The following is a 21,118-nucleotide window of genomic DNA, read 5'->3' on the forward strand; positions in this document are numbered from 1 at the left end:
AAATGATGAAACCAAAGACCTACTCGTTCAAAAAGTGTCTTTTTTCATCTTGTTGAATATTGCACTTATGTGTAGGAGACATGGATCTCCAGTATAAGCTATTTCAATTCATCAGTACCATGTAGTTTTTATCAAGTGCTGGAATTATGGTTCAAGTAGTTCTGAAGCTGGGGCTTGCAAAGGAAGTTCCATGCTTGCTCTTAAACATATATCCTTAAAGCCCTCTATCATGTCGTGGAGCTAGCATGCTCACAGAGAAACACACGGCCCAGCATGTCGGCGTGGCTTCCAGCAGCTTCCAGTAGAACCCCCGGTGTTTGAGCATACAATGTCCCTCTCTGGCTGGCATGGACAACATTGCTTCGGCTCCCTACCAATACAAAAGTCATTACAATGAAGCTGGTATGGAACAAACTCATGATTGCCTCCACGTTTGGAGAGTGACCATTCATTTTCGGGTAAAAGTGCAAGTGGGCCAGAGGAGCTCCCCTTTACAGATGGTCCTATGGGCCGTGTTTCAAGAAGCTCGCAAGACCTGGCATGAAGTAATTCATGCTGGATTTAAATACACTGCAGGGAGTGTTCGGCAGGTGCGTTTTGCAAACCCTAAAGGCTATTTTGTGCAAATTAGGGCAGCGTTCTGTCCACTTTCCTCTAGCCAGCCGGGGACCTCTAGGAAAATCACACTGATGGCTCTGTCAGTGGAAGAAAGCACGCTTCTGCTGACCATGCAAGGCAATTTTGTTTATATTGCTCTCATATACAAGTGTTTCAGAGCGCAACCAGGCAAAAGGGAGGGGAACATGGGAGATCTTACTAGGCCCAGTGACATTAAGAGTGGATGGGAAATGGAAAAGGGGGAAAAGTGCATGGAAGGGGGGGAGAACTGGAAAGTGCGGAATAAAAAGTAAACAAAAAAAAGCGATAAACTGTGGTAGTGCATCCAGCAAGTGGCAAGTGCTAGGTTAGTCAGATAGGGTATAACTGATAAGTGCAGAATAGTTAAATGTCCAATGTGCAACCAATAAACTCTTTAATTTTGTTGTTGTTTTGAATATATGTCCTAATGTAAATTCCAAAGTGTGATTTCCCCGGATTTCATCATTGAGTGTGCATATAGAAGGGCATCTTGAACCTTTGTAATGGTTTATTGAGGGGCCACCTTCAACCCAAGGACTCCCCCCCCCAAGCTGTGTCACACAATAAACGGTTAATGTCAGTTCTTTCATTCAGCCCTATCTCCAGTTCATCCAATACCCCCTGAGTTACCAATGAACCTAGAACCAGGCTGGTGTACAGGAAATATATTTATATTTATTTGAAGTATATGTTAAGAAAATCACACTAAAATTTCAAACACCACTTTCTCCGTGACACAACACAATATACTTCTCTCAAAATAAATAAGTCACACAAGTGGGTTGAAAAGCACACAAATCACAACTACTTACTTTCTACAAATTTCACTTCAAGAAATAATTAAAATGATCAATAAACCAAAAACGATTATGTATGCATTACAGTTCATTTTCGATTTTCCTGCACGCTTAAACGGCTTACAGTTTAGTTTTACAAATTTGTGCAAATGCATATGCCACTTATTATTCCACCCACCTGTTTGCTTTAAAATAAAACACAGGATGATTTAGCAGTTTGTTTTTCAGAACCCCACCCTAGTTTGGTCTGTGTTGGGGAAATTTGACAGAAAAATTTGAATGATTTGGGAATTTTGGATTTCTGACCCCCCCTACACTTGATCTGTGTTGGGGAAGCTGAACAGAAAGAGTGCCCAGTTAAATGACACACTATAGTTTTCAGCGCCTCCTGGGAATGAACTTTGTTAATTTTAAATTTTAACAAAAATCATCCAGTGGTGTTCCACCAAATGTGGAATTAATTATATTTATATTTTTAGTTAAATAGGTTAAGGATCTACACAGCTTTGCCCCCCACCCCAGCCCGGTACAAAGGGAAATAATTTAAGGCCAGCAGATCCCCTTCCCTTTTGGTTGCAAAGCGTTCAATTCTACTGACATAGAAAACCTCTGTTTAAAGTTCAGCAAAGTAAGCTGCATGTCAGGACCCTCTGGAAGGACAGGGCAGGGGTCTGGTCACTTCACTCTCCATGATGGTCCCCAGCTCTTCAGCATAGAGTCCAGGCAGCTCTTTAGGCCTCCCTATAGACAGCTCCACCCAGATGCATTCTCCTTTGGTGATTCCTTGTGGATGTCCGATGGTAAGTTTCAGCAGCTGTGTCCCTTCCTCATAGTGCATCCACTTTATATAGCTGTGATGACACCATCAAGTTTACAATCTTGGGGAACACCCTCCCAGTGTTCTCGTAGATAGGATTGGACAGTTACCCTTCTCTCTCCTCCCAATTCCATCCCCTCTCTAAGGATTGGCTTAGGAGTCTCGGGCAGACATATGACAGCTTCCATTTGCAATCCCCATTTGTTGTCATTTATTTGTCCATTTATATAGCACCAGAGCCTGCATGCATCAAGGTGCAGAGAGAGGGGGAAAGTAAGGTGTGGAGCCTGAGTCGAATCACTGGGAAACCATAGCTATTCAAGAAGGAACATTTTCAGATGTTTTCTGAAGTTCAAGAGAATTTAGGTATGTGTCAAAAATGTTTTGATTTACTAGTAACTGCCATAATATATAGATTTTCTGATTAAGCTTATCAGGGGGAACTTAATAATACAACAGCCGGCTCCGCACCATGTTGCACAGCCATTTCACAATGTTCTGCCATTTTTACAAAAAGCATAATCGTTAGGAACATGCAATGTATGATCTATATTCCTAATTTTCCACTCCACTAGTTTGCCAATTTTCAAATTTTGAACATTTTCAATTCAACCGGAAACCCATTTTAGATCACCAAACAGTTCCCTGAGTCACAGGTCGATGAATTATATATCACAAAATCACCTGGAAATTACCTAAACAATGACACCTCAATCAAGAAAGTACAACTTTTGGTTGCTGAGAAAAAGGCCTAAATTATAATAATCCTTTAAAATTAATAGAACATTTTCATTTTGGGTAAAATCGGGTCTCTACTTCCTCTAGGGCATTTGTCTCTTTATTGTTTGAAGTTGGTTGTTTGCAGATCGTAAATACCTGGGATGCACCAGCTAGAGCCATTTGTCCTGCCCCAAGCTGGGCTTTCAGAGACAGCAAGTCTGGCGGACAATTGGTTTTTGACACCTTTCCCAGGAAGCACTTCATTGCAGTTGTAAATAACTGGAGGATGTAAAAGCCAGACTTGCAGTGTAGGAGTTCTTTGTGAAGTGTGCCCACCAACATGCAAAAAGGGCCTGCCCTGGGCCTAAATGAAATCTTCATGTGACCCATGGAAAAAAGTTTTTCTTTGTCTCGGGAGGATAGCTCAGTGGCAGCGCGCTCGCCTTGGAAGCAAGTCAGCTTAGAGCAACACAGGTTTGATCCCCGGTTCTGCACTTAGAAACCTCTGGCTGTTAAGTGTGTTATAAATAACCAATTATTATATATAAATTCCCTTGTTGCCAGTATTTTGCAGGTGAAGCATAATATACATGACATCTTGTTTACACGCACCATGTCTTTACCCTGACATCTTTATGTTGGCAGGGGCACATTTTGTTCATGTCTTGCTTTAAACTGCAAACAGACATGCAAAGCCGTTTTGGTGTCTGTGTTTAAAAATCCTGTGTTTTCATGTGAAAGGGGCCATTGAATTTCCTCTGCCTTTGGGGATTAACATGCTGCTTTTCCTTGGTAATGGGAGATAGGCCTTTTTCACATGGCCCTTAAGCTCTGTTGGTTTGGGGCCTTTAATTACACCCTGCACTTCATTTTTCTCCAAGTATAATCTGCAAGTCACTGTTCCACACAAAAGAGTTGAAAGCAGGAAAAAAACACATCTATGATAATTTAACAACTTTTGGCGATTTGTCTTTAATTTGTAAAGACTGATGCAGCCCTAGTGAACATGCCCATACAATTGGCCTCCGATCGGTGGCTTGTTTCGGTGACAGAATCCTACATAAAGCCATGGAGGGAGGGGGTTATTGGCTGCAGAGTATCACGCGAAAGGTGTGCTGGCCTCTTCACAGCAGAATTGAGAAAAGGAGTCAGCATGGGAGGCGAAAACCAAAAGGACCACTTAGAAAAAGTTACTACATTTTCGCTCTCAGAGTCACCATCTTTGGAGGCCCTTTTCAATTCCAGATGTTGATATGTGATAGTCCCAGCACTGACAACCTGTAATTAAAAGATTGCAGTTTTAGTAAAGGAGGCTTTTGTAATCTAAATTCAGATGAAATATAAGCCAATACCAGCCTTTCTGTACCCTGACCACACACTTCACACACACACTTAACAGCATTCAAAGTATGACGCTGTGAAAATTTGCCACATCACTATGCATAACAGAAATAGGACTAGAAAACAAATAGACCCACTGAGCACATATTTACTGTAACCGCTTGTGAAATGGCAATATCAGAGCAAGCTTTCCATTTTAACAAATCAAAACTACCTGGACAACACAAGGAGAACATTAATTGGGGGGAAAATATCCTCTGTATGTGCAGTGGGTAGGTACATTATATCACATCTCCCTACCAAGCCATGCATTCCAATTGGTTACTTTTTTAGGTGGCTACCTTTAATCTTGGTTGAAATAAATGGTGCTTGTTTTTTAGTACTATTGTGGGCAATGTATATGCCCCGCCAGCAGTGTCCAGCAAACAGCACCTTCTAATGTAATCACAGGCACATTCAGGGCTTTAAGTCAGCGGGGAACAGAGTCCAGACAGTCTCTAAAAATGAATTCTGAGACAGGGTACTTCCGGGCCTCCCTGAAGCACCGGTACCCCCGGCCGATGAGCCCAGATGAACTTCCAAGGCTTTTATTTCTAAAGGCCAAGCTCCCATTAATGCGCCAGAGCTCAGGTGTTAACAAAAAAAGCCTGGGCCTGCCTTTTGTTACATAATGGTGGCGTAGGCCTCCTGATGAGTAATTTCAACTAAAAGATGTAGCGATCACCGAGGAGTGATCGCTGCATTTCTTAGGTAAACGGACACCCGGCAGTGGTCAGCACCACCACTAAGGGAGAAAAGTGGTGGTGCCGACCACCCTCAAGGCATCCCTTTAATGAAGAGATGTAGGGATCAGCACTCTCTCTCTCCACCCCTTCAACTACCCCCCACACCCTTCAGGGAGAGGAAGATGATCTCTGCCAAGGTTTTCATGGAGAGGGCCATCAACCAATTAGGCCACACACCCTAAATGAGCCCTGGCCGAATATGCCATACCACTTAACCCCCTGGCATTGCATTACAAAAATAAATTTACAAAAATAAAAGTATATCAAGTTTTTTCAGTGTGTACATTTTAAATGCAGCCTCTTGCCTATAAAAAAGAATGTGTGTAGAAGCATTTGATTTTTTGCCATCAATCTGCATGTGCTCCTGAATCTGCTTGACGTTCTGATCCTTTGTCCAGCACTGCAGCAGCCATTTACCATTTCAAGATGGCCAGTTGCTTTTTCATGCTGTCTCTGCAACATGACTTGGCCCTCTGAAAATTGGCTACCTCTTTTTCCTCAAATACCAATTGGCTGGACCAGGAGGCGAAAGCCAGCCCTTAGTTCAAAGACCCATTTCTAAGTCCCCTGTCTGCTCCCTGTCTGCTACTGGAACGGTACACGAATCCACTACTACTACCTGACCCTCCCTGGGGCTGCCAGCTCACTCATCTATGAAACTGGACTACCAAGACTCTCTTACTTCCCTCTCTTGGTGCTAGTTCCCTCCTCTGTTACCCTTTCACCTTCCTCCATGTTCCTTCACTCTCCCTTCTGCCTGCTATAACTTGTCTCCTTGTTTTGCTCTCTAATCGCTCTCGTTTCAACACTCACCTCTATACCTCATTTATTTTACCTCTGGGGCCTTAGCATTTTCCTTTGTTAATTAAATTTGGTTGTGTTTTCGTAAGTCAAATTTGGGTGTGTTTTCATATTGGGTGTGTTTTCATAAGTCAAATTTGGGTGTGTTTTCATAAGTCAAATTTGTGTGTGTTTTTGAAAGTCAGATTTTGGTGTGTTTTCATAAGTCAAATTTGGATGTGTTTTTGAAAGTCAAATCTGGGTGTGTTTTCATAAGTCAACTATAGGTGTGATTTTGAAAGCCAAATTTGGGTGTGTTTTTGAAAGTCAAATGTGGGTGTGTTTTTCATTTAACTTTTGGCCCTAAATTGTAACCTGCTAGCCCAGTGACTGTTCCTTTACCGTTGTACTTGCATACTTCTCCTACTGCCTCCTTACTCTACCTGCCCACGGCGTTATCTGTTTCTCCTATCTACTCAAACTGCTTCTCTATCAACTATCCATCACTTCTCACTAATTCTAGTAAGAAGAAATGGAAAAAGGATATTTTGGCCTCCAACCCAGGTCTCCCCATTGCTGATACCTATTCCAGCACCTCTGACAGACAAACCCTCACTGCGATCCTCTTTGGCATTCCTTTGCCAGATTTCTGGACCCCTCATATGATCTACAACTTTAGTCCTACTTCTATGTCGCTGGCCTGTTGTGGGGGGAGTGGTGGTGAGGGGGGGCAGGCGGGGGCGTGCTAACAGGCACACTCCTCTAATTGGAGGAGAGTGCCGGGGAGGGGACGGGGAGGAAATAGGGGCACTTTTCAACTTTTCACGCCCCCATTCACACAGGAAAAGTTGCGCAGGCATCCGATTTCGGGATTTCGAAATTGCGTCCGGGCGGGCAAAAAAAAGTACCGTAGGTGAAAGCCCACACTGGGTTTATAAAATAAAAAAACTTCCCGGACCCCGGGACGTTGTGTGATTTCGCCGGACGCCCGAGAAAACCCGGACGTCTGGTCACCTATTGTAGGGTCTTGTGAAAGAAGCGTATGAGCCACACGACCAGTGGACTCGTTCCTACAGCTGTATTTAGGAACCAACGGCTGTTTCCAGTCAGTGTTGCGCACAGCTGCTTCGCTCACTCCCCTTGTTACTAAGTGCGAGGGTTGTGTGTACACATTAGCAGTCTGTCTTGAGTGACCTGGGAAAAGATTATTCTGTTTTTAGTGGATCCCGAGGGAGGGCCAACATTCGCGTAGATATTTGCATGCAAGGAGTCTCAGGGGAACCAGGATGGAGCAACGCGAGAGGTCACTGTGTCCTAGAGAACACGTGCGATGCCGCGGCCTATTAAGATCAATTCATCAATGCAGCTCGCGTTAGAGAGGCAACTGTATTTCATCGGCAGCACGCAGTGCCGTATTTACTCTGCGTTTCCTACATTTTACTTACGTATTTCGGCGTCGCGATAGAGCTTGTAATGCAGACATGATGGCTGCGAGAACACCCAATTTCAAGCATTTTGCGTTGCCCACAGTTTTGTGCACGTGTCTGCATGGTTCTTTTAAGATGTTAATGCCCCACCATGCAAGCCTGACCTGTGTCTGGCTGCCTCTCAATCCTGCTGGCCTTGAGCTCGGTGCCCTCACTTCACTAGCCTGTTTGTTCTCCCCTATAGCCCTCCTCTCATTGTTCGAGTGTCCACCAGAGGTAGGCACCTGGTATCACTCAATGAACTTCAATATTTTTAGATTCATATAATTATTAATATACAAGAATAACATACATTGCGAATATACCAAACGGCGCGGTATTGCAAAATGAATAAGGACACATTTATGATAGCAAAAGTGGGCATTCATTAATTGGACTGTGACATGAATGTGTGCACAGACACGAGATTGCCAGGGATGCTAGCTGTCCTTCGAGGGCTACATATATCTTGAAGCAGGATTCAGCAAGAATTCAGTGTCTTGCATTGTTAGGTTTATTTGCTGTAGCTTGGGCTAGACGGGCATGGCTTCAGCTGAGCCTGTGTCAGCATAGAACAGGCACCGATTGTCAGGGTGAACGAACCTCTGGCTCGTGACTCCTGAATATTCTTTTTTAACAGGTGCAACATAATCCAAAATGCTAACACGTCTGCAACTGCACCCTGCCTGTGAAATCGATTGCCGGCACGTGTGCACCATAGATTGTGAAGTAAAATCCATCTTTTTTTTTGTTTTGTTTGTCTTAGTGATCAACTACTTCGATACCAGTGAATTATCAGTTCCAAGAGGTGAACAGTGTAATCATTAAGACTATAGCAGAGTATTAACGTAGCCTAAACGGTTTGGTGTACTCTGTTATTGGGCCCTTTCATTTCTCAAGGGTTGAACACATCTGGCTCGAACTTGTTCCTTTCAGCGCAGAAGATTTCAGTATGACTGGGAAGTGGCTTCCTAACTCTATGAATGGATTGCGTTCTTTGGCATAATCAGTGGCCGACATCTTCACAATAGATGCTCAGTTTAGTGGGTGTGAATGGTGTTCACATGCTGAACAATGTGGTTCCACTCCCTGGAGATTAAAATTGATACATTCTCTCTTTCTCCTCCTTCATTTGATCAAGGTCTGTGTTATCCAGGTTTCCAAAGAAACCTCCATCTGCCTAATGGGGATAAACATTAATCTGGAAAAAGAAACCCACACGTTTCTGTTTAATCAGAATGTAGGGACAGTTAAATACACGGACTTATTGTTTGAAGGTCAGAATGATGTATTCCTGCTTTCAAACACTGATCTCAGGTTCTGAGATAGAACCTCCAATTCCTCCAGTGCTAGCCTGGTGTTGATGCTCACAGTCCCAGTCCTCGCCATTCCACAGAAATCTCTGTCTTGGGCCTGCAGAGCCACCCCAATTCCGTTTAGAGTAGCAGGCATGGATCGGCCATTGATAAGCCTCTGCTGTGCCTGTCCTCACAGCAGCCAATGAAACCCTTCTGTCACCTGGGATGCTGCAATGTCCTAATTGTGGTGACCCCAAGTATTCCATCTTGGCAGTAGGCCTGTACCCTGCCATCCTCAAGAGGCTGCAGAATCAAAGCAAATCTATAGATGCGCTACGGCCATTTTGGAACCATTCAGCTAGCTGAAATTTTGCGAGGCATGCTTCTTGATAGGAAGAGCAGAATAACTTTCTACTCTGCCAGGACAGGTGTGATTTCTGTCAGACCCCACAACTTGATAACACACTGCAAACCTGGTATGGACAGATACGCTTTCTTTGAGAAGTTACTGCTTAAAATGTGTCAGTTACCACATCTTGTTTGGGTACTAGAAAATGTCTTACAATCGGAAAGGGTGAGCCTGACTTCACTGTGAAAGCCCTATACATTTCAACTTTCCCACAAAAGGGCTCTTGCATATTCTTGTTCAGTTCCCTGCCCTGGAACTTTAGTTACTGTGGGTGCTCAAGGCTCAATCAGTGGTGGCAGCCCCCCTTTGTCGGAGTGGAGCTAGTAGAGTCGCCATCCCAGAACTAAATGGTTTGCTATGATAAGTGCATATTACAAAAAAGACTTCACATACTTAAGCACAATGGGCCTCATAACGAGGTTGGAGGTAGTCATGGAGCTATTAGCCCTGGTGAATGGAGCAATTACCGGTCCATTCCCAGGTCGGATGGACAAGTAATTCCTCATTCACTAGGGACATTCCCCATTCCCATTCGAGCCCCCATAGGGCTCAATGGGAATGGGGAAGGCGCTAATAACGGTACCGCAAATTACGGTACCGTTATTAGCTCTAGAGTCCCTTTGCGGGTCCCATCCTTAACGCCTGCAAAAACCAGGCGTTAAGGAAGGACCCGCAAAGGGAACTCGTAGTAGGGAGGTAAGGGATTACCGGCACCGGTGCCCTTACCGGTGCCAGTAATCCCTTACCTCCCACCTCGTAATGAGGCCCAATGTTTTAAAGTCACGCAAAGCAGGGAAACTAGTTTGTACCACCTTCATTTTGCTATATTATCTGAGCTATCAAAACCACCGCAGATGACCTCTGTGATGAATCCCAGGGTATTGTCACTACTCCCATGGGGGCAGCTTCTGCCAATGGGGTCAAGGAGGTGAGGCCGTTATCCGAATTTTGACCCCTCTCTCCTTGCAACCCCCTCAGTCCGCTGTGGTCCCCCACACCTCTATGTATCTCTGTAGAGGTCATCATCCCTGCAAACCATAAAGGGATGAGGAAGAATGAGGCTTACCCAGGTAGAGTGCAGACTGTCACTGGAATGAGGAAGATCAGGCAAGGATGCAAAACCCTACTGCAGAATCAACATACGCTGTACAGTCTAATGGAGCCAGTTCCGGTGATAAAAAGCAAGGGAGTACTGTGTATTATGTCAATCCAGCTCTGGAGAAGTGATGAACCAGACGCTGGTTCCGCAGGGCGGGATACACAAAGGAAGGAGAACGGGACGCTGTCGATGGAGGACAAGTGTCTGTAGGAGGTCCATTGAGCAGGGACCTGTTTGGTGATGGGGAAAGAGGAAACCTGACTACTGAATCTAAAGCAGGGAGAAGGCACGCCGCCGAGAATGTGAGAGAGAGCCTGCTGCTGCAGAGCTGCCAAAAGCAGGATGCCATGCCTGGAAGCATCAGAGAAGCCCTGCTCGACTCCCAGGACAGACCGCAGACTGCAACAGCATTTCCCAAAGGTAGGGAAAAGGTTGGACCGGCTGGTGGGACACGGAGGGGGCCAAACAGATTAAAGAGACACATACCAATATCCTTTGAGGAAAAAAGGGATAGCGAAAGAACTGTAAAAGCTTGAACAAACTTTATGAGATATCCTATGTGGGAGAGTATCTAGCAGGAGAGTACATCAGGTCTGTCCAATTGTACATTGGGTGAAGCAGGGGAAAAGGCCTGCAAAAGCAGTACACCAGGGTCAGGGACCATATGAAGTTGGGAAATCCCCGCCAGAATTATACAGCAGCTCTGGGACCGATACAAAGGTAGACAAGGCCTGCAAAAGCAGCACACAGAGGTCAGGGATACACACAATCCTGAAGAAACACACAGCCAAGGGACTAGGGCCCAGAGAAATTTGGGGAGATCCCAAATGGATATAAAGGGGTTGGCGACCCATACAAAAAAGAAACAAGCTACAGAACAAGGCAAGGAGATGTAGAGACAGCTCTCAGGAGTCTGGGACTCATGTGACAGAGAAATAGAGTTACAAGAAGCTAAACCAAAGAGTCGAGAACCCATTACCAAAGAAAGACACATTTGGTGGAATTCTAAAGTTCACAGTTAAGACTGGAAGCATAGTGAAGCAGACTTGACACTACACTGGTGAGCAGGAGAAAGAACAGGGGAAGGGTCTTCACCCCTTATACTTGGGAACTGTGTGTTGTATACGTTTTGGAGAGCATTCGAGATCAAGAACTTTTAAGTGAATCATTCATTGTGTTCCTCATCAAGAACTGAACATTTGAATCTATATCCAGAATGAGAGGAGCCTCCTTCTGGATCAAGAAGACGCCCAGTGCTTCCTTAGTTTAGAGTGTAAGGGACAAGTAGGTTTGGGCATAGAACGGTGGATATTTTACTTTACTTGACATCCTGACAGAGCCCTTAGTATCTTTGTTGAGGTAGGGGAACCCCTCATAGAAGTAGGGCAAGATAGGTGTTTCCTGTTCTTTCATGTTTATATATAAAAGGTTTTGCCAACCAACATGCCACCACTGTGTCAGACCTGTACTTCTGCACTCATACTCCTCCCAGGATGAAGAAGGCCACTCCTTCAAAGACTTCCAAGACTTTAGGGGCTTTCATGCTAGGACTTGGAACAGGATGGACCACAGCAATGCTCTTTCTGGGGGACTTCCCCAGAGGAGGCTACACACAACCAGGGGACTTTTTTGTGAGCGTCCACCTCTGCTGACAAACTGAACATTTTACAATTCCAAAGACCACGAGCACATGATACAGATTGGTGTCAGTATCTCCAAATTACTCCTTTCTTGGAAGCTCATCTCACCAGACCATGATCTTTCTTTCTCACGGGCAGAGGGTGCAGACTACCTTTGCCTCTACTCTATCAACTCATAACAGCTTTCAACAAATATGTCAGGGTAGTATGAAAGCTTCCGGTGATGAAGGCTACATAAGCTGTGCCAGTGATGAACCGTTCAGAAGGCTTCTATTCTTACTTCGTTTCCATTGCCAAAAATGACAAGGTGGTGCTCAGGACGATTTTTCATCTCCCATATTTCAAAAAATGCCATCCCAACAAACGATTCAAGATAATCACTCAAGTGCAGATCCTTTTCTCCCTCTAGGAGAGGGGCTGGATGTGCACCCTGGACCACCAAGATGCATCTATGTACCTCTCCATGTGGGAGCCACACTAGTTTGTCTTGTCCAAACATTTCCAGTTCAGGATTTTTCGAAGGTGAAGTTGCCAATTTCTTTCCACTTTTCTCAGGGAGGAGTCCACATATACCCATATGTAGTCAGCTGGCCTATTCATTCCTCGAGTCCAAAGTTGCCCTTCTCCTTTGTGTGACAGACACTGGTTATGGTCCTTTCCCTATTTCTTTCACTCTATCAGAAGAAATCAACTCTCTGTTCAACCAAAAGTCCACTGTACACTGGCCAACAGTGGGATACTGCAATGCCAAGACATTCTCCCCAGAGGAGAGCATTCAGGAGATTTATAGGACCTGCTTGCAGATTCGAGAGGCAAAGACAGTGCCGACCCTTCTTTACCAGAGATCTCTGGGTCTCGAGGCCAGTTGTGTATTGGTGGTACTCCATGCCATACTAGATTTGAGGGACACAAGCTTCCTCTGGCAGAGTGCTGGAGATACAACTCTTCACCTAAATGCAGTTTGATCCCTCTTTCTTTTCAGGCCCAGACACACCCTAAATAGTGGTTAGAGGCAAGCACCCTCTCTCTGTGAGTTCCATTTTACCATTACAGACCCTGGGACTAAAACTTTGATAGATTTCTCTCTTTCTGGGAGGTAAGTCTTTCCAAATGGCCTGCAGATGCAAGAGTTTGGGTCCAGAGGAATACAGTTCACACCTCATCCAGCTGAGTGGAAAGTGATACTTCTGTCTCTGTAGGCATTATTACAATTGGTGCAAGTCCAGAGAGTATGGATCTACTCATCCAATGTCACAACATTGCTATATGTTAACTAGCAGCATGGGACCTGATCGACCCCTCTTTGTAAGCTTAGCCAAGAAAAGTGGAGATAGTGTATTCTCTACAGTATTTGTACAATCTGCACACCATTCAATCATTTTCAAATGGAGCCTCCCCTTGAGTACAAATATTCTTTGTGCCCCCACCCAGGCTCTTTAAAACATAAGCAGATTTTCTACTGCTTATATTTTCTATTAAACACAGTCGCCTTAATCCCAGTCATCTTAATCCCTTTTTAAAAAGCCTAAGCCCCCACCCCAGACATCATTTGGGCCCCCCGTAGGGTGGCCAGCCCTCCAGTTCAAGTGTGTCCTCCTCGCCACCTGCACCACAACACTGGAACCAGGGTATTTAGAGAGTTGTGCATTATCGAATCTGAGATCTCCCTTTTCTCTGGCTTTATTTAGAATTAAACAGCCAGGGGCCGGTTGGAGATCAGAAATACAATGCACTCTTTCGACAAGAACCTGATCAGAAAGGACAGGGTGTCCTAGTGTTTAAGCCGCTGTTTCTTTAGGAATACCTCCAGCGGGCCCTTTGCTGCCAACTCTGGAAAGCCGACTATTCATATGTTATTGCGTTGAAACCTAGGCTCCAGGTCATCAATCATTTGTTGTACCAGCTTCATTTCCTTTGCTTGGTGCAAGACATTCTCTTCTAGAACTAACCCCAAATCCTCCATGCAGCCAACACGTGTCTCCACTTCCGTCATGCACCCACAGAGCTGCTCAATTTTATGCTTCACTCCTTCCAGGTCCTGGCTAAAGTGTCAATTTCAGGTCCATCAATGCCAGTGTACCCTTCACTTCAAGCACGATGACAAGTAACTCATCAGGTTGCTGTTCACCAGAAGCATGAGCTGCTTCCACCATAGGAGCACCTTGCCATTTATGTGCCTTCTTAGTAAAGGCATCCATTCGACTTTTCTTTTTGGAACTTGAGCATGGCATGGTAATGGATGTGTGTTCTAATCCACCTGCCAGGATGATTGGGTGCAGGTATAGGCTCTCCTTCACCAGTACAGACAGCAACTATGTTGTTACAAAGGTCATAGCAACCAGACTACATATGGGAATTCATTCAGGCCTTTTGCACTAGATAGCTCACAGCATCTCGGGGTACAATGGTACAATGTCTTGTTTAGTACTCCGTTGGATAAGGATTATTCCAGCTCAGGGTTAGCAACAATTTTCAGATGAGGTTCTCTAACCTTCCACTGTCCATGCATGTGTCTGTTGCTTAGAGCGCATCTCACGCCGTCCCATGCATTGTGCCAGACAGCAAGCACACTCCCTGCACTACGACCCAGCAGGGACAGCAGTTACCCACTGCAATAACGATGCCTGCATGGCATCTGGTAGACTGCCCTGTATCCCTTTGACCACCTGGTCTGCACAGACTCACCGTTTTCACTCTGTGACATCACCGCATCAATGGGCCGAGCGGAGTCAATCGAGTTCATTCACTTCAATGTAGATCTCGCAGGTCCTGTTGCCCGGGCACCTTGGCTCGGCTCAGCGAGCAGTCCCACACGATCATGTCACCTTCCAGGCTTGACCTGGGATAACCAAAATCCTATCGGCAGCCTACATCGCATCCCTCCACCTCCTTTCAGGCTATATCATGCACAGGTTGCCACCGTTCTTGTGACTGCTCCTCCTCTAATTCATACAAATGACTGGCTCTCTGCCCGGAGCCCAAAGATCAGGCGGTTATTAACATCGACACCCTCTGGCACCCCCGCTTTAGAAGCTCTTTAATGGGCACTCCAGGTTACCTCCTCTGATTCGACCTCGGCGCCTATCTGGACATATTAATGTAGTCCTCCATCCTCTGATGCACAAACCATTAAAACCAATGAGACTCGTGACTTGGGAAAAAAAATGTCTTTAGCGGTGTCTTCAGCATTCAGGACTGGAAACATGTGAGCTGGATTGGCTGAGGAACCCATCCTTATCTCCCATAAATAATATGAATAATGATTTTAACCTGGTGGTGTAAAGCCCCCTGTGGCTATTTTGTTGGCCTCACTGCATCTTGCTTTGCAAGAAAATGCGATTGGGTTTGTAAGTGGGATAGTTGGAGAGACAGATGCACAACCTTTGGTGTTATTGGGTGCAGGTCAGAAGTACACGGTTCCTGTGTACCTGTGCGCTTTCTATGTTTTTAGAGTAGTCCTTTGGGGGGGTATATTATCCTGAAAGTAGATTCCGAAAACGGAAACTGCAGAAAAGGCTTTCGAGTGTTTTGCCCACTAATGTGGGGGTCCGAGGTAAAAATGAAAAGGGGAGTGTTGTTCCTAGTTTGGCGAGTGTCCTATGGTTTCGACTAGACCTGTGATTTGCTGACAGTGGGATGTGTTATCTGACCTTCCATAGATGCAAGAAATATGTCCAATAGCAAGTATGTGACCTTCCATGCTCATGCCTTCTTTCTGCCTACGGTAGTGATGAAGTTCCATGTGGGTGTGTGCACTCTGTGTGTGTTTGAATGGAGACCAACACGTTCCACAATAAAGTACCGTGCTACGAAACCAAGGCAAGCTCATTGATGCTCATTGATGGGCTAGTGCTGAGCCAAGAGGCGGCCACCACAAAAACGAAAAGTCCCCCGACAGAGAAAGAAAATAATCCCCCGAAGGCAAAGAAGATTCTAGCGCATCGGATGAGAAACAAGGCCCTCTTCTTCGCCTCGTGCAAGGTACTGTGTTATCTGCTGTGCCTCTTTCTTGTCTCATCCCCTATTATTAACCAGTACATTTTCTAATGGCATGGGAACAGTTTGGTATGAGAGTACAGTTCTCTGTCATTCATTTTTTATTGGCCTTAGAGGGGTGGGATTCAAGGGTACTTTATCGTAGGTCACAATCTTGCTATTTAAGAGTGGCATTCATTTTCTATTGGTCTTGGAAAAGTTTGAGATGAGAGGATGGTACTGTACGATGTTTCCTCGAAACATGATTCCGGTGTACCTACAAATCTGGAGACGCTGCCTGTATAGTCAAAGCTACCAATGATAATGTTACATACACATAGAATCAAATAATGTCTGATGCATTAAACATTCTTAATGTATCTTCTTCTGTGACAGAGAAGGGGCTGCTGCCAATGTATTTCGGACCCATGGGGTCCATCATCAGGGCAAGGCTCTACAATGATGTGTACAATGAATATTAATGACAATGGCTCAGGATATTAGCGGTGCTGTATGTACGTAGAAGAGCATTATATATGTTCTCCCCATGTGTGAGAGTCCATGACATTAACATGTTATATATTTGTTTTCTTTAGTGCCAACAATCTAATCTGCTCATAGCAGTGGCATACCCTGTGTTGGCGAGGCATTGCCACTGAAACCCACCATCACGTGGGGAAAGGCCTCAGAAAAGCCTGCATGCAATCTTGGTGACAGAGCGGAGGCAATGAACGTGCAGGAGGCGGCACCGTTCATTCAACCAGTGGGGGACGCCATTGCGTGTGAACATGAGCAGCGGTCAGGAGAACCTATCTGCGATCTTTGGGAAGAAGATGGGGTGCAGATAGTGCAGGAGAAAACTCCCACTGAGCTATAGAGTCCTTCAAAGGAAGCACAAGAACTATTGGGTTCTCGCAAAAACAGCCTGGCACCTTTGGGACTACCCCACCCCCACACACCTCTGTATGCAGAAGATTTTAAGAAGAACTGTAAATCCAGAGGTGGCATTTGCACCTCACAAGCACACATGTGCTCCTATTAGGGGAGAGTGTTCAAAAGAAAGCAGGAAGGAGATCTGGCTGCAAAGGCTCCGGAGCAGTGAGAAACACAGGGGCTTCTCTTCTTGTCATTTACAAGGTATCATCAAGGATGAACTCAAGATGAAGAATGCATTACTTCTAGAACAGTCTTCCATGATTTCCACACACGTACACTGCAATATCATTGCCACTGCTCCATAGAATGCCTTCACATCAACACCACCAGATGTTATTGCTGTGCCCCTCGCTCTTTCAACAAACTGCCTTCTGCAGTGGACTGGTGAACCACCATGACACCTCTCTCCTTGACAGCATCGCCCATGACTGCGTTCCCCACACTACCACAAACCTGAGTACTGCACATGGAAGCACCAGTAATAGAAAGCCACCTGCAGTTGCTCCCCATGGTAGCACATGTTCCTTGTCACTCCCACATGGTTTCAAGGAGGAAGAGAACACATAGCCCTTTGTGGATCTTGCCATTGCCAGCCGTTGTTGTGGAGGATGAGCAGGCCATTGTTAGTAAATTGAAACACGTGCTCTGTGATATGGTCTGCATTCATTTCAAACATTTGGCCAGTTTTGAACAGTATCCGCTGGGGTTCATTAAGTTAAGTTTGATGACTCAGACACCAAGACTTTCCTGCCTCTTAATGCAAGTGAAACAATACTGTCGTTTGTCCTCACAAGGTTCATAGGGCATCATCCAGAACCACAAGAATAAGAGCAGTGAATTCTTGGGGATGCTACGATGGCATGCCTGGCTACCATTGCACACGCTCTCACACACGCGGGCGCATTCCCTCCGCAGTCTGGCAAGGCCCTATCCCATCCACCACTGACAACTAACGCACACATTGTTCGAATGTTCAGGGGCTCCCTCTGAAACACCACAAACCTGCAACCCCCAGACCGAATGTCCCTTGATGTATATTTATTCAAACAATGACTCACAATGGTGTATTTCGTTTTAATGATCCATAAAAGTAAACATATACAAATCAAAGCATAAAACATGAAATAATAAATCTGACCAGTCCAGCACCATGTACAACTGTCTCACATAAGTCATACGCAACTGAGATCTATAGCTGTATACAATAATAACATGTATATAGAGTTATTCAGTTAAAACCAATACTCAATGCCTTGTAAAGGACAACACAGAACTAAATGAGTCACTGGGCTTTATTCTGAGGTTGGCGGGTTGCCTCTGATGCAGAAACACTCAATCCAGCACCTGACTTCCTGGTGCTACCGGGATATTATAGACCTCGGCGTCCCAGGAAGTCAGGCGCCGGATTTTGTAAGTCCTTATTCCCATGGAGGACCATAGGATTCCATGTGAATGGTGCCGGTGCTTTTGTGACGACTCTTGCTTCCGGGGCCAATGCGCCGGGCATGGCAGACTCTTAGTGTGGCAGTCTGGAAACAAGGGTGCCAGTAAACTTACCGGCACCCTTTTTTCCAGACCTCCACACCTGTAATGAGGCCCACTGTTTCCAAGTCACCAGTCACCAGGTCCACAATTGCATTTCATTTCACTAGATTCCTTATGTTCCCAAATTCTTATTATGGTTGTCTGTGGTAACAAACCCAACGTAGAGTGAGTCCACATTTTTCAATATACGACTTTTGGAACAATCTTCAATAATTCCATTAATCCATTCAGTGGTGACTATGCAAGTATACCTTAACCATATTTTGGCTAACTGAGCTTCCTCCCTCTGCTCACATAAATTACACGCATCACTGTATGGATAACGCCAAGAATTACGGATTACATTAAAGAGAATATGAATATGGTTTCTTCTACATTTAAATTAGACATAGAGAGCTGGAGACAACTTCATCTATCTCTTTGGGGGAAGGTGAATGCTTTGAAAATGGTTTTGACCGCAAGGATAAACTATATTTTAAGCATGATACCACTGGATATTGAGAAAAAAAAATATTGGATGGAGCTGGACAGGATTGTTCAGAACTTCCTTTGGGACCAAAAACCACCATGTTTGAAGCTAAGTAAATTGCAATTGCCCTTGTCGAAAGGTGGTTTGGGTGTACCAAACATTAAGGTATACCATTTGGGTTTTGTTTCACAATTCCTAGTTGAATTTTTAGAACCTGGACCAAAGGAGTGGGGGCTTGCTAAGACCAGTTTTCACAGACCACTCACACCAAAAGCAATGTTGATGACTTTGTCTAGAACAGATTGTATACATGATCCCATAACTAGGAATATAAGGAGCACATGGGAGAAATTGAATGGTTACCTTGGAATCAATGCCATGAGAGATCCAGGGCCATCACTGTGGATGAATCCAAACATTGAAATAGAGGGAAAAGTCATTTTTTGGCATGAGTGGTTCCTTTGTGGTGTGAGATGGATTGGAGACCTTTACAAAAATGGACGATGGATGACAGGCAACAAAATTCAATCTACCTTTACTATTCCAAATTTCAGTGGGTCAGACTACCGAAAAATAAGGAAAGCTATAGGTGAGATTGAAGTGAAAGAAGGGTTGAATTTGGACCTGTTCAGAAAGATTCCAAAAGCAGGTGAGAGCGGGTTAGCCAGCCGTATATATGGAATGATTGCGGCTGCATACAATGGTAATGATTTATTAAGGGAGGAATGGGGCAAGTGAATTGGAAGCGAGATCGATACAAGTGAGTGGTGTTGTATGTGTGTAAATGTCAAGTTATGCTCTCTGGGGTTAACAGAGAGATCACGTCAGATCAAGATCTTGAATCGGGTCTTCTGGACGCCAGAGCGATTAGAGAAGAGAGGCATGAGTGATAATTCAGATTGTTGGGCTTGTGTACAGGAGTCTGGAATGCTAGAGCATATGTTATGGGATTGCACGAGAGTGAGAGGTTTTTGGTTAGAGTATGATAATATCTGTGAGAAGATTATAGGTGAAAGACTAAAATATGATTTCAAGATTGTGATATTGGGAAGTGATGTAATGTTAGACAATCAGACTACTTGGCAGAAAAAAAATGATTTTCAGAAGCGCTATTGTGGGGGAAAAAATTATCCTGAGAGAATGGAAGACAGCGGAATCTGTCGCTATTGCTGTGTGGCTCGTTGAGATGCATAATTTAGCAGAGATTGAAAGAGTGCTTTACCGAAGAGACAAGAAACTTGCATTGTTTGAAAAGATTTGGGGTAAATTTCTAACTTTATACTGAGCAATTGCATACAAATGTGAAACTTGAACTTTGGAGCGGGGCTGGATTTGATGTACATAATATGTGTTTGTATATTATATGTTAATTTGTATATAGTTCAAATTAAAATAAAATTACATGTATTACTGTCTTTACTAATTTCCCTGCCATCTGGCAAAATAATGTTGATGTTATTATACCAATGGCATTTACCCAAGTCATCTAGATTCCTTCATGTATGGCTCGCCAGGGTATTTTATGTGTTGATTACACCTCTTCATATGTGATAGATTGAATTGACAACATCTTCTCGTCCCGCCATAGAGAGGCCCAGAGTTCTAAAGGTTGGAGAGAAAGAAATTGCTTAAATAAGGCTTTCCCCCTTCTTGGTGTTATTAGAAGTACATAATGCTAGTAAATACTAATAATAGTAAACATCTGTGCTACAAGTTGATGGGACACGATCTTATGAATCAAAATATGCTGTTTTGGACCCAAGACGTTTTCATATTTATTTGGTCAATACCGCCCTTCCTTCATAGCATTTGCTTACCTCTAAGATGCTGATTGTCAAAGTACTACACTTTTCCACTTTCTGGCCATTTAATAATATCCCCTTGCTTTTGTATTTCGTTTTGTTTATTGATTTACTTATTTATTTGTAACCAAATGCATATTCAATCAATATATGTAAATAAAACATTAAACAGACAGTACCACTATGTGTCACTTCTCCCTCTGTGGGGCCCAACCTGTGGAAAATAAAAACAAGCCATGTCATATCACATTACTAAACATCAGGGAAAGGCAACCCGTGGCTTCCCAGATGCTTAGCTAGACAGGACCTTTTGTCCCCCTAGAGTTGCTTTACAAACAGTAGCACACATTTCAATCACATAGTGTGTTTTAATTGTAGGACATTGTAGAAGGAAAACTAAAATCAACTGCTTTGGCATTTAGGGGGTACCAATTTCGGCATGTTGCTGATTGTTAGACTAACCCAAGCTATCTAAGCAGTGGCTGTCCCCTCTGACCATCAAAGCTGTGAGCTGCCAAAGCACCAGTATCATGTAAACCGCTTCTGTGGCATACACTTCTATGACTATATCTTGCTGAGTATTATTTATTTTATTTATTT

At 44.3% G+C, this 21,118-nt stretch overlaps 1 long non-coding RNA gene across 1 annotated transcript in view; it reads left to right on the forward strand.

The window, feature by feature from the left end:
* LOC138581160 (uncharacterized) overlaps positions 1 to 20,696 on the forward strand; it is a 37,412-nt gene extending 16,716 nt beyond the window's left edge. The window contains exon 2 of the long non-coding RNA XR_011304458.1: positions 16,363 to 20,696. This is a non-coding gene — a long non-coding RNA (uncharacterized lncRNA). The remainder of the gene's footprint in view (positions 1 to 16,362) is intronic.
* The last annotated feature ends 422 nt before the right edge of the window (positions 20,697 to 21,118 follow it).

This window comes from Ambystoma mexicanum, chromosome 3p (assembly GCF_040938575.1).
Source record: "Ambystoma mexicanum isolate Mex_15411 chromosome 3p, UKY_AmexF1_1, whole genome shotgun sequence".
NCBI lineage: Eukaryota > Metazoa > Chordata > Amphibia > Caudata > Ambystomatidae > Ambystoma > Ambystoma mexicanum.